Source organism: Eurosta solidaginis, chromosome 1 (genome assembly GCF_040869045.1).
Source record: "Eurosta solidaginis isolate ZX-2024a chromosome 1, ASM4086904v1, whole genome shotgun sequence".
Classification (NCBI taxonomy): domain Eukaryota; kingdom Metazoa; phylum Arthropoda; class Insecta; order Diptera; family Tephritidae; genus Eurosta; species Eurosta solidaginis.
This window is the reverse complement of record NC_090319.1, coordinates 190850891-190864922: the sequence shown is the minus strand read 5'-3', so window position 1 is coordinate 190864922 and position 14032 is coordinate 190850891. Positions and strand designations below refer to the sequence as shown.

The window sequence follows — 14032 nt, the reverse complement described above, 5'->3', positions numbered from 1 at the left end:
TCCAATACCGGTGCGGGGATTGTCTAAGGCGGTATGCGTCTTCGGCTGCGTTATCCCTGCACCGAAAACGGATGCATTAGGGATAGGGGTCTGGGGTTTTCACGAGATGAAATACCTTTTTTTGAATTTTAACATTTGAATTTCGGTTTTATTTGTATTTATGAATTGGATTAAGCTATGTTATTTATATAATAAAATATAATGCTCACAAATAATGTCGATGTTCTTATTTGGATCGTGGTCTTCCTGGGTAAGGGGAAAGTGAGTGTCTGAACCCTGACAGAGGCGTTGTGAAACGGTCCATTTGGTGGTCGCGTTAGGTAACGTGGCAACTCTGCCGTTTCTCGTTTTCTTGTATGTATCATACATACATACCTACGTTGGTTGAGAATTCCAGTATAGAGAATGAAGCAGAAAAAAAATGAATCGAAAGATTTATTTTACCGTTTCGCTTCAATTCATGTGAAATTTACGCGTGGCTGAACAAAAGGGTAAGTAGTGAAACATTTTGCAATTATTTTATTTCAGTAATTTTTATTGTTATTTTTTATGTTATTTCAGATTTTTAATGCATTTTCTTTTATTTTCAGGTGACTGGTGATGGAGATCCAGGAGAGCTGATGGGTTGATGTGTCGTTCCCTTTTTGTATTTTTCAGGTTACCGGCATCGCAAAGGGGTGCTCCAACTGCGGCGTCGGCCGCGCCGTCAGTTGTCACACTTCTGCGATGCCCATTGTTGCATGTACTAATGGCTTTTTTTTTTTTGTTTCATTTTAGATAACTACTTCTTTAATAATATATCCGGCTACAGATAGTTTGCAACCTGAATCTTTTGGAATGGCCTATGCCGTGGTTTCAAGTGTGGCATATTGAAGCAATCGGACTACCTAAATTTGGTGCGATGTGAAACTTTGGAAGGTAAGGAAGTGACACTTTTATTAATTAATTAAATGGAGAGTTAATTGGACTTGAGCTATGGAAATGAATATCCCTTTTTTCACGCCGATCAAAGAACAAAATTTGTGATGGGCGGTTGTGTAGTCATGTGACACACCACTGTATCTGCATGCCTGTGTTTATTTGCAAATATTCGAAATTTAGAGGATTGCGATGGAACGTGTAATGTCATCTGATAGAAATCCAAGCTAAATATTTTCAATACTGTTTTGTAGTTTGTTTCACTTGCGTTTTTGTTTTTCTCAGATTTGAAACTGCATTTGCAAAGTACAGATTATGGCAGTTTCTTGGCGAATGAACCTTCACCACTTTCCGTGTCTGTCAGTGATTACAAACTGCGCGAGAAGCTCGTCATTGAATTCCAGCATTTGCGTAATCATGCTGTAGAACCTTTGGCTAGCTTCCTAGATTTCATCGCATATGGTTATATGATTGATAATATAATTTATTAATTACTGGCACCTTACATCAACGTTCCATATCTGAATTGATACCCAAATGTCATCCATTGGGTAGCTTTGAACAAATGGAAGCAATGCATGTAGCTGCCACACCAGCCGAATTGTATAATGCTGTATTAGTTGATACACCATTGGCACCATTCTTTGTTGATTGTATTAGTGATCAAGATTTGGATGAAATGAATATTGAAATTATACGTAATACATTGTACAAGGCTTACTTGGAAGCATTCTATGAGTTCTGCAAGAAATTGGGTGGTTCTACTGCTGACGTCATGTGTGACATATTGGCTGTGAGTTTCAAGCTCGTAATTTATCACACAATTTAATATCTCTACCTCATATTTTTTTTTTGATAGTTTGAAGCCGATCGCCGTTCTATAATCATTACGATCAGTTCTTTTGGCACCGAATTGTCTAAAGATGATCGCGCTAAGCTCTATCCTCGTTGCGGCAATATGCATCCAGATGGTTATCGCACCAAAAAATGGTGAATGGGGCATCGATATGCCAACTTATGGGTAATTTGTACACGCTTTGCGTACAAATTTAAGCGGGCAAAAATTACAAAATTAATTTACAAAAACAATGAATGCTGTTGGAACTGAAACATGGCTACATTGGAACTTTGGTGCTGCGACCCAACAGTTGTTGCGGTATTTGTATCCTTATTGCCTGGTGTTCCGATAGTTTCTGATGGAAATTCTTCACTCTTCAAGGATATGCGTGTGGATGTATTTGATGGAATAAAGCAGCTGCGTTTGTCACCTTATATGCATGGAGGATATCATTTATATGATTCGGACCAATTATTTGCTTATTCCAGAATCAAGTCTGGAAATCCCGGTTCCTTCGTTGCTTACAACCCATTCAGCGTGATTGTGAAAGATCATTTCACTCATCCGTCTTTATCCGATAAAATGTCGGTGTATGCTTTAAGTGACAGCTACAACAACTCAGATATTGTAGTGAAATCAAAGGTGGATACCAAATCGTTGGAAGTTTCGCCTGGTGTTTTATTAACTTACGTGGCTGTAAAATCAGAGTAAATGGGTTGACTTTACAAAAAATGGCATAAAGATATTGTATGATCGTTGTTTTATGCATAAAGCAACGATTATTTAGGGTTAAAAAATTTCAAACATTGGAAAAGCTCCCAAAAGGTTGGCGGTAATATTGGAACATTTACCGCCTAAGCAGCTGGGGTCTTAGTAAATTACAATGGGCAGCCTGCGCGATGACGCGCTGGTGTTTGGCCCTTAACGCCGTTAGCTTTGCATAGCACTTACGGCAATTGTGTATCCCAGGAGTTCAGAAAGGTACTGACTTGACTTTGAGTTCTTCACACCGTCCTATTGTAAGCCATTCAAAGCTAAAGCACGCTTTCCATAAGTGTGTCAAACCTAAGAAGCGTCACGAAATTGAATTGATGGGATCAATGTGTGAAAAAAGCTGCCAGCTACCGTTGACAATCAGGTAAGGCTCTTGAAGAAAATTAAGATATTTGTGATGTTTTACAATTGAATTTTTTTTTAAAGTACTTTGTCAATGAGCCCCTGTGTGGCATCAAATTTCCATGTCGTACTACAATAGGACCAGACATTTCCCAACAAAAGCATGAAACCAACCGATATCCATGGGAACAAGGAAGATAGTATGGAAGTAAAGAAGTCCGTCGATGTATCGAGCATTCTATCAGAAGGTAAATTATGGAATATAATAAGGCTTCCTCAAACTTATGTAGCTAGTAATTGGCCTATTCGATATTCAGCAGTTAATCTGCTGGCTCGCATTTAGCAGCTGCTGGCCGAGCTGAGTTAGCACATTACTCAGGGGTGACAAAGAAGGGTGGAAATTAGTTGGGAACGAGTCACCAGAAAAAGATTTCGTTGTATCTGGGAGTTTACTTTGGTGGAAAGGTTTTATTGGTTTGGAGTGTTAATCGCTATTGGATCGCACCGATGAAATACGCTGCTATTCTGAGGGATACCAAGTGTATAACCAGTTCGCTCCTGTAATTCCATTAAACATCTACTTCGAAATCAGCCGATGACACTTTTTGATGGCGTTGTTAGCCCTTTTGAGTTAAGACTGCTGGATTTCTATTCCTTAAGTGTCAATGGCGCTTACGAAGCAGATGTTAAAAGTACAGGAATACATCCAGCGGGTATAGTGTCCCTCCCGGTTGCAACTTTGCGAAATGATTTATCAGTGAAGTCTTCATCTACTTCACCTGATACAGTTGAGACAATTGTTGGTAACGTTCATGACCAAGAGGCTCATGTTATCATTTTCCTTGGGATTATGTCCGCTGGTGATACTCTTTGATAATGCAATTGCTTTAAGTGTAGAAAATGAAACAACTTTGTACACAAGTGAAATATGGTCCCATTTTGCTTTTTAGAACGAAAGTCGCAAGTATATTTACATGAAATCCTTCGTCAGTTAATTAAAGAAATCTTGGCTATAGTGCATGGGAGATAGCCCTTATTGCTTTAAATGGATGAAAACAACTATTTAAAGCAATTTTTTAATTTATAATTTATTTGCTAATGTGGAAAAGATTTAAACACCGTGACCTCAGCTGTGTGATGAATACGCACGGTGAGATGTGGGAGGTACGGGGATATTCCGATGACGATGTGACTAAAATTCTGGGATCAATTCTGACCTTTAATTGTCTTCTGAACAATTGCGTGGTGGCAACGGCACACTAACGCAATTGTTGAAAGAGGTATTCTGTGGCAGATAGTGAATCTGAGTTAGGGTTCTGTTGGCCTCGTTCGGGGGAACGGGAGCTGGGATATCGGTGTGTTGGCCTCGTTCGGGGTGAACGAGAGCTGGGTTATTTTCTGGTGTCCTCGCTCTGGGTGAGCGAGTGAATTGTGGGGTTTTCTGTTCAGGGGGCCCCCGGTTAGTCTTGTTGAAAAAAACTTAGAAAAAAAATGTTTTTTGTTTGCGAGCTTTTGGTAAGCTCTCCCGTGTCTTCGTGCGTCTTGCTCCCTTTCCCCATTGCCCACCAGTAGTCAGGTGTAGGATTCCCTCCGGTAGACTCGACACGAGACCGGGGGTAGAGAACAAAAAAAAAAGAGAAGATGTAGGATCGCCCTCCGGTAGACTCGCACCATCACGAGACCGGGGGGTTGATCATAATTCGGGCCTCGGGAGAGACACAAGCTTAGGGATAGCGGGGCATCACGGCGCGTGGTTAAACGCGTCTTTATGTCCCGCGCTCCCTTTCCCCATTGGCATCGCGTAGTACGTCTTTGGATTCCCCTCCGGTAGACTCGCACCATCACGAGACCGGGGGGTTGATTATAATATATGGCTCGGGAGAAACGCAGGCTTAGGGATAGAGAGACACGAAGACGCGGGTTCCTTAATATGATTTCTATGCTTTCACCAACCGTGGTCCTCTGATTTTAGGTAGTCGGGGGAAATAGAATTTTGGTTTTTAGGGTTTTGTAAGGCGGACTTTGGCCCCTTATATTTAATCCTCCTTGTCGTGGGACGGAAGGAGTACCACTTTCGTAATTGGTCTAGTGGTGTGTCCCTTGTTTGTATGAACGTCAACAACACGCACACGGTTATCAGAGCCTGGGTGTGTGTTGACGATTCTCCACTCGTTGGGTTGGAGGTTGTCCTCTTTGATAACAACTAGGTCTCCGGGTTTTAGATTAGGTTGTGGATGTTTCCACTTGTATCGTTTCTGGATCTCGGTCAGATATTCGGTTTTCCATCGCTTGCAGAAAGTGTGATGGAGGGCTTTCAGTTTCTGCCACTGATTGACCATCGAGGCAGGGCTCTCAATCGCACCCGGCTCTGGCGGAGCCAGTAGATGGCTGCCAGTGAGGAAATGTCCTGGGGTGAGCGGCAGCGAGTTCAGGCATGCCTCGGTGCGGCACAAGAGGGTATGGAATTCCTCGAGGGTGAATTTGTGTGGTGAGGCTATCTTTTTGAAATGGCTTTTGAAGCTTTTCACTCCCGCCTCCCACAGCCCTCCCATATGGGGAGCGCCCGCAGGGATGAAATGCTAAGTGAGTGATTGGTGGCTGTACTTCGAGACAGCATTGTCTCGGGCTTGTGAAATGAAAGTTTTGAATTCCGATCGTAGGGATCGTGAAGCTCCGACAAAGTTTGTCCCGTTGTCGGAGTAGACGTTTTTGGGACATCCGCGTCTAGATATAAAACGGGCAAAAGCCGCAAGAAATGATGGGGTGCTGAGGTCAGTAGTGGCCTCCAGATGAATCGCTCGTGTGGAAAAACACACGAAAAGGCAGACATAGCCTTTGGATAGTCGACACCCTCTACCGCGGTAACTTTTGATGTCGAAGGGTCCGGCGAAGTCGACTCCAGTATTCGTGAATGCACGGCTGAAAGTCGTGCGTCCGCGAGGGAGAATACCCATAAGTTGGGTCTGAGCACGCTTTCGGTGTATAGTGCAAACTTTGCAATTATGAATGGTTGCCCTAATCATGGTTTTGATGTTAGGTATCCAGTTTGGGTGCGTATCAGACATAACATGAGTTGGTTTTCCCCATGCAGACTTTGTTGATGAAACATTAGGACTGTCAGACGGGATAACCGGCAGTTGTATGGGAGGAGGATTGGGTGGCGTTCATTAAAGGCTAAGTCCTTTGACGCCCCGAGTCGCCCTCCTACCCAAATGATGCCATGTTGGTCTAGATAGGGATTAAGTGAGAGTATTGCACTTTTCCCTGCAATTGGTTTTTCGGCCTTTAGATCACTATATTCGGAACTATAGTGTTGTTTCTGATAGATTTTAATTAAGAGTTGGGTTACTCATTTGATCTCATCAGGAGATTTTAAAGGTGACTTGACCTGAAATGATTTTTTTGTTTTGGGGTGAGTTCTTCGGTAGAACCTCATAACGTATGAGAGCACCCGTAAAGCCCTAGGTAGGTCTGAAAAGCCTTGGAGAACATCGGTAGTATTTACTGTTGTTGTTGCGCATGTCTTCGCCCTCTTTTCCTCTACGGAGGTGATGTAGTCACTTTCTTGTGCTGGCCATTGGGAAGTGTCTTCTTGCAGCCAAGAAGGTCCCTGCCACCACAACGAATTGTTGACCAATTCAGACGCAGGTAATCCTCTGCTACCTAAATCTGCTGGGTTAGATTCTGAGTTTACATGCACCCAGTCCTCATTTCCGACCATGTCGATGATCCTGGTGATCCGATGTGCGACGAAAGTGGACCAGGAACACGGCGGTTTCCTTATCCATGCGAGGACGATAGTTGAATCCGTCCAAAGGTGCACTTTCACTGGTCCCAACTTGAGATTCCTGAAAATTGATTCGGTGATTTCCGCTAACAGCACGGCTCCGCAAAGTTCCAATCGTGGAAGAGAAAGAGTTTTCACTGGGGCTATTCGGGTTTTGGCTAGAAGCAGGTTTGTCCAGATGTCATTATCCGTTTTTACGCGCATGTAAACGGCTGCTGCATAAGCCTTCTCGGATGCGTCACAAAATCCATGGATCTCGATGTCGGTTCCTGGTGAAAAGTTGACCCATCTAGGTATCCGGATTTTATCGATTTCATGGTATTGGTCGGTGAAGGTTTTCCATCGTTCCAGCGTACTGGTAGATACTGGTTCGTCCCAAGCGGTGCCTTCCAACCAAATACTCTGCATGAGTATTTTTGCCACAATGACGATTATTGCCAGCCATCCCAAGGGATTGAAAAGTTTGGCGATTGCTGATAGTATCGCTCTCTTCGTAATGTTTTCCGGGTTGTCCAGCGTCCCTGCTTTAAAATAAAATAAATCGGAGAGGGCATTCCATCGAATGCCTAACGCTTTAACTGAACTGGTATCTTCGAATGCCAGGAAGTTTTCATTGAGCAGGTCTGCTTTGGGGATGTCCCTTAGAATGTCCTCTGAATTGGATGTCCATTTGCGAAGTGGAAAGCCCGCTGAGTGTAGGACTTGACGAATTTCATCTCTGGCTTTAATAGCCGATGTGATCGTATGTCCACCCGCTAACATGTCATCTACATACATGTATTCTCGTAGTATTTTAGCCGCTGTAGGGTGTGAATTTGACACGTCGTCTGCCAGTTGTAGGAGCGTTCTTATCGCGAGTTATGGAGCGCAATTCACTCCGAAGGAAACCGTCTTTAATTCATAAAGAGTAATAGGGTCATTCGGGGACGTGCGGTGCACAATATGTTGAAATTTGGTGTGCTTTTCGTTCACCCAAATTTGTCGATACATCTTTTCGATGTCGCTATTGAATACGAAGCGGTATAGTCTCCAACGTAATATAAGGATGGGTAGGTCGGCTTGTAGAACTGGGCCTGGGAGAAGAATATCGTTTAGGCTATTGCCGTTGGCCCTAGGGCTCGAGGCCGTAGGGCATACGCGTACCTTTGTAGTGGTACTTTCTGCTTTAATAACGGCGTGGTGGGGCAGGAAGTACGGATCCGAATCGTCGGATGGGATATTCTTTTTTAATTTTCTCATATGTCCGAGCGTATCATATTCTGACAACACTCGAACATATTCTTTGCCTAAATCTGGGTTTTTATTAGTCGCCCATCATTCCGGAAGAATTGAGAGCATGCGCGTTTCAGGGACGGTCCCAAATTAATGTTATTAGGGTAATCCTGCCTGAATGGTAGTGATACGGTGTATCTTCCATCTTCATCACGTTTCGATGTTTCCTTAAATAATTGTTCGCAGTACCTTTCCTCTTCATTTAATATTTTATTTTTTGATACATTTTCTACCTCCTAGAACACTTTGAGTTGGTTGTCTAACGCAACCTCGTTGTAAAAAGACATAATGCCCTGCGTTGGATTCGGTGATTCGATACGACCGGTTAGTATCCAACCGAACACTGTCTCTTGGGCTAAAAGTGTGTTTAGCACATTCCTTTTTATACCGCTCATTATAATTTGGGGATATATGTCTCCGCCAAGTATGAGGGCTACGTCTTCGTTAACGTAGAACCTCTTGTCTGCCAAAACCAAGTCTAGGAATGCCTGCATAGTCATTGCGTTGATATGGCAGGATGGAAGATTCCCAGTGAGTTTCGCTAGAACTAGTACGGGTGTAGTCAGGCTGAAGCAGGGATCCACTGGTGAACGTAATTCGATGTTGGATGCTTCTTTCACCTGAGCTAACACCGCATTTGTGATGCCTGAAACATGGGCATGCATTTTCCTCGCTGGCAAATTGATTCTGCGTTTCAGTCTTTCAGTTATAAAGGAACATTCAGACCCAGAATCAATTAAAGCCCGCGCGGAGAAGTCGGTACCATTATGGTGAATGTGTATGCGAGCAGTTCCTGTGCTGGAATTGGCATGGCAGGATTTGACATTCTGGTTCGTAGAAGATGGTGGTTGTCCCGACTCCTGTCTTTTCCGTGCCTGTACCGAAGTTGATCGGGTATTATCCGCATCTTTGGACGGGTTTCGCACCGCTGGTTGCTGAAGTGTGTCCGCATGCAGGAGCTTGTGGTGACGAGAGGGGCATTTGGAACAGTTGTATGAACTGGTGCACCTCGTCACTGTGTGTCCTGGGGATAAACAATTCAGGCAGCCGTTTGTGCATTTGATGAATTTAATCCTTTCTACCGGGTTTAGATCGCAAAAACGTGAACAGTTGCGTAATCTGTGCTCCGTAGATTTGCACATTTTACATATTGATTTTGTTGTTTGCTTGGTTACTTTTGTTTGAAAAGCACCAAGTCTTTTTGTAGGGGTTTCTGTCGAATGGCGCGACGCATTTGATTTTTGCACTTTAGAAGTGGCATTCCCTGTAAAACCAGACACGGTTTCAGGTGTATAAAAACGATTTGACAAAAATTTGTCCATATTCTCCCACTTGGATATGTCCGTCTTGTGATCAATGCTCTGCTCCCATAGAGCCAACGTATTCTCGGGTAATTTTGTCGAACATAAATAAGTAATAATCGCATCCCAATTTGAAACGTCAATCTGATGTGTTTTTAAGGATGCTAAACAATTATTTATGTCGCGCTGTAAGGTTTTGATCGAGCTGCCGCACTCGCTATCTATCTTTTTTAGATTAAACAAAATTTGTAGTTGTGAGTTTACGAGAATCCGCTTATTCTCGTATCTCTCACATAGGTTTCTCCAGGCTGTTTCGAAGCCCTCATTTGTCAAAGGACATTTCTTGAGAATGTCCTTTGCCTCACCTTGGGGTTTTTGGTTAAGGTGGAACAACTTGTCTACCGGGCTTAGGCGACTGTTGTTTTTGTAGACGGCCGTGAACAGGTCACGAGACGTTGGCCAAGATAGGTAGTCTCCCTTGAATACCTCAGTATTGCAGGCTGGCAGGCGGATACTGTGTTCGCGCGCGCGTTCTCCCTCAGGTTTGACTGCCCTATCTTTTTCCTCCTTCAATTTAGTTTGAATTTCAGCCATGTTCGACATGCAGCTCAGGAATACGGCATATGCCGCTTTATGCTTTATCTTGACCGCTTCAATTTTCTTAGCGTCGATCGTGTCAGAGTCAAGCAATTCCTCGCGGGCGGTCTCGGCTTTTTCCCACTTAGCTTGCAACTCTTTTTGCTGTATTGCAAGAGTGTGTATAGTGTGCATTTATGTCATTAAAATCGGCCTCGAATTCGATTATTCGATCGGCCAATCTAATATATGATTCCATGTTCATGGATTAAAATTTGTGATCAAATTAAAAAAGGAGTTGTAAAACTGAAAAAACCTGTGCGAATCACCCAACCAACAATGATTAAAATATAGAAAAAACTCTTTATTTAACGCTTTCAATTTGTTTATTTTTTCACTGACTTTGCAGCTTATTTGTGGTGAAAAGCAGGGAGAAGGGGAGAGCAACAACAACGTCTTTTGTGGAATTAAAGCGGGCAACTCGCCACTTCAACGTTCAAATTTGTTGTAAATAAGTGCGCGCGCTGATATAACAACTCGACGAAAAGTGTAAAAACTCAGTGAAAACTGTTGTAAAAACTGTGTCGATTGAATTAGTGAAAATTAAAGTGCTTGAAAAGAAAATGAAAATTGCCACAGCCGTATGGCGTGAGATTTTAATGTGAATGTGAGGTTATGTGCACCTCTTCCTTGTGCTGTGTCCGGAGAGCCTTACCGCTGGTGGGGGGGCAGACCAGATAGTCACAAGGAATGTTAAACGACGTTGATGCAATGCGTTTGCACTTATTTTTCTTTTCGGCACTAAATTTTTTACACTTTTCGCGGTTAATTAGAAATCAATACGCGTGTGGCACACAGTATATGGATTATGTTTTTACACGGATTTTATTTTATTGTAATAACCAAAAAAAAAAATGTGGCAAGAAATACTTCACTTACTGTGGACTTTATTCGGCTATTCGTATACTGGTGCTTATGTGGCAAGATGGCTTGATGCGTTGCAGTTGCTTTAGCTGTCTGGTATTATATCATAGACTTTTCGTTGGTGGGCAAAATACTTTTTCGGATGAATTTTTTATGATTTGTGGTGCGGTCAGCTATGATACTTTGTAATGTGGACTGTATATGCGCTTTAATTCCTTTCTCGGCTCGGAGACCAAATGTTCTGCCGCGGTGCGTCTGAAACCGGCAGTGGGTAGGCACACACGGGTCGATCTCGAAATGGATGGTTCACTCAAAAAGAAACGAATAAGAACACAAGAGGATTTTCCTCGTTATAATGGGTGAACTTTATTAGATAAAAGTAAAATAACGTGGGTACAATGTTACCTGAATATCTTGTTGGAAACAGTGGAGATCGCTGGCGGCAGATGTTAGCTGGTTGGCTGTTAGAATCCAAGAGGCCGGTTGTATAGCAAGCTACAACCGCTGACCCGCAAAATCCTCAGCTATCTCTGGGATCTGGGTCATTCCCGCCACTTTGGAAACGGTCTTTTATTATACCCCTGCATAAAAAAGGTAGTAGGTTAAAAGTACAGGGGTATTGCTAAGCTTTCGGCTATTCCTAAACTCTTTGAACAGATTGTTACCAGTCAACTTCAATATCAGTGTTCTTCCCTTTTATCTCCATGCCAATACGGTTTCATTCGTCAAAAGTCAACCACTACAAGTTTTCTTGTATTCACCTCTATAGTTATAGAAGGATTTTTAGCGAACAAGCAAACGGATGTCATCGATACGGACTTCAGCAAAGCATTCGATACCGTCAACCAGTTACTTATTCATTAGCTTGATTAACTGGGCTTTTCGTTTCACCTATTAATGTGGCTGAAAAGCTATCTTTCTAACCGGACCCAAAAAGTCCTGTTCAAGTACAATCTATTGGAATCGTTCGGAGTTTCCTCCGATGTACCCCAGGGAAGTCATCTAGGCGCTTTGCTCTTTACCCTATTCATAAATGACTTGCCACAGATAATATTATATTCCCATACTATAATGTATGCGGGTCATGTAAAACTTTGTTACACTTACTGTCCTACCGATTTGATTTCCTTGGATTTTCTTCAGGTCGACTTTGGACTCGTTCCAATGTTGGTGCACAACAAATTTACTAGTTTTAAATTGCTCTAAATGTAAGCATATGACACTTCACCGAGTGAAGACAGTATTGAAACCTTATAAAATAGATGGTACGCTTTTGGAGCGTAAATCTATTACAAATGATCTAGTTGTCCTTTTTGATCCGAAACTGAATTTTAACATGCAAAATTCATCTATTATCAACAAAGCGTTGGGTGTACTTGGATTTGTTAAAAGATGGACTAAAGAGTTCGATGATCCCTACCTCACTAAGATTCAATACTTGAGTATTGCTCATGCGTTTGGTGCCCTGTTTCTCAAAAGCATATAAAGCGTCTTGAGTCAGTTCAAAAGCAATCTTTGATATTCGCATTGCGCGAACTTAATTGGGACTCAAGTCTCCACCTTCCTCCATAAAGAAATATACTTCTCCTTATTAGCTTACCCACTCTGGAAAATCGGAGAATATTATTGGGGGTATTGTTCATCCATAAGCTCATTATTGGAGACATTGATTCTGTGGACCATCTCTGTCGATTGTTTTTTGCGGTTCGCCCTAGTGTATCCAGACACTACGTTCCTTTTTATTTACCCCTTTGTCGTCGAAATTTTGCTAAAGTTAATCCTCTTCTTATCTGGTGCGCGCACTACAATGACTTGTATAGCTGATCAGTCTTGAATGTACTTATGCCACTATACGTACTGCAATACTTGCCTACCTAATCTAAGAGATACAAGCAAATTTAATATGCCGGCATTATTTCTTCCGTAAAAAACGGGCACGGTATCGTATAAGGATGGATTGGATACATGGGTTCGTCAACCTGTATCATTAAGAAGAAACAAGGCAGTACTGTGTTGATTGGAATCTGGCATTCCGGCAGTATAATTTTATGGGTCAGGCATCGAGTTGATTGGAATCCGGTGCATTCCAACAACGCAAGTCATGTTACTTTTTTATGCATTGTGATAGCGTACCTCATGACACTACTCAGAGCTCTGGCGGATCCCCACGACATGCTGATTGCAATCTTGTTGCATTCCGCTAGTATAAGATCTTATTTCTGCTCATATTTCCTATTATTATATTCTGAAATTAAATTGTAATGTTCAATAATACTTATATCTTTGTTTGTAATATAACACTGTTGAAATTTCGATATATTTAAATTTTTGAGTTGGGTGTATAGTACTGTATATATATGCATACACTGTATATATATGGGGTATTCCATCCCATTTCGACCAATTTTGAACCCGACCCCTTTAGAATTGGCTGAAAGTTTTTCTTCTTTTTCTAGCTTACGAAAGACGTTTTTCAGAAGTTTTTCAAATTTTTTCATCCAACTCAAAAAAAGTTATCAATTTTAAAAAAAAACACCGTTTTTGTTTTCAAAATGCTATAACTTTTTCAAAAATTGACCGTTTAGGATCTTTTTTTTTAAATTTGTTTTTAAATGTACTTTTCGCAAAAAATTCAAAAAAATGTTTAAAGTTTTTTTTTGTAATTTTTCAGTTTTTCGAGATTTTTCGAATTTCGCCCTTTTTTCTCATAAAAAACTTCAATCTATTCTGCAATCATCCCCACTAATCCCGGAGTGGGCCGAGAATTTTTTTTTTTATTTAATTGAAAAAAAAACTTTAAAAATTTTTTGTATTTTTTCCGAAAAGTACATTTAAAAACACATTAAAAAAAATGATCCCAAACGGTCAATTTTTGAAAAAGTTATAGCATTTTGAAAAAACACCGTTTTTTTCAAAATATTTAAAACTTATTTTGAGTTGGAAAACGGTGTTTTTTTCAAAATGCTATAACTTTTTCAAAAATTGACCGTTTGGGATAATTTTTTTTTTTTAAATATGTTTTTAAATGTACTTTTCGGAAAAAATACAAAAAAAATTTTAAAGTTTTTTTTTCAGTTAAATAAAAAAAATTCTCGGCCCACTCCAGGATTAGTGGGGATGATTGCAGAATTGATTGAAGTTTTTATGAGAAAAAAGGGCGAAATTCGAAAAATCTCGAAAAACTGAAAAATTAGAAAAAAAAACTTTAAAAATTTTTTTGAATTTTTTCCGAAAAGTACATTTAAAAACAAATTTAAAAAAAAAAGATCCCAAACGGTCAATTTTTGAAAAAGTTATAGC

The 14032-nt window shown here is 41.1% G+C and overlaps 1 protein-coding gene and 1 pseudogene across 2 annotated transcripts in view; one reads left to right on the top strand and one right to left on the bottom strand.

Annotated features, from left to right (window-relative positions):
• tw (Protein O-mannosyl-transferase 2) overlaps positions 1–14032 on the bottom strand; it is a 2413568-nt gene that overhangs the window by 405348 nt on the left and 1994188 nt on the right. The gene's annotated exons all lie outside the window — the stretch shown is intronic.
• LOC137238741 (V-type proton ATPase subunit d 1-like) lies at positions 831–1912 on the top strand (annotated as a pseudogene).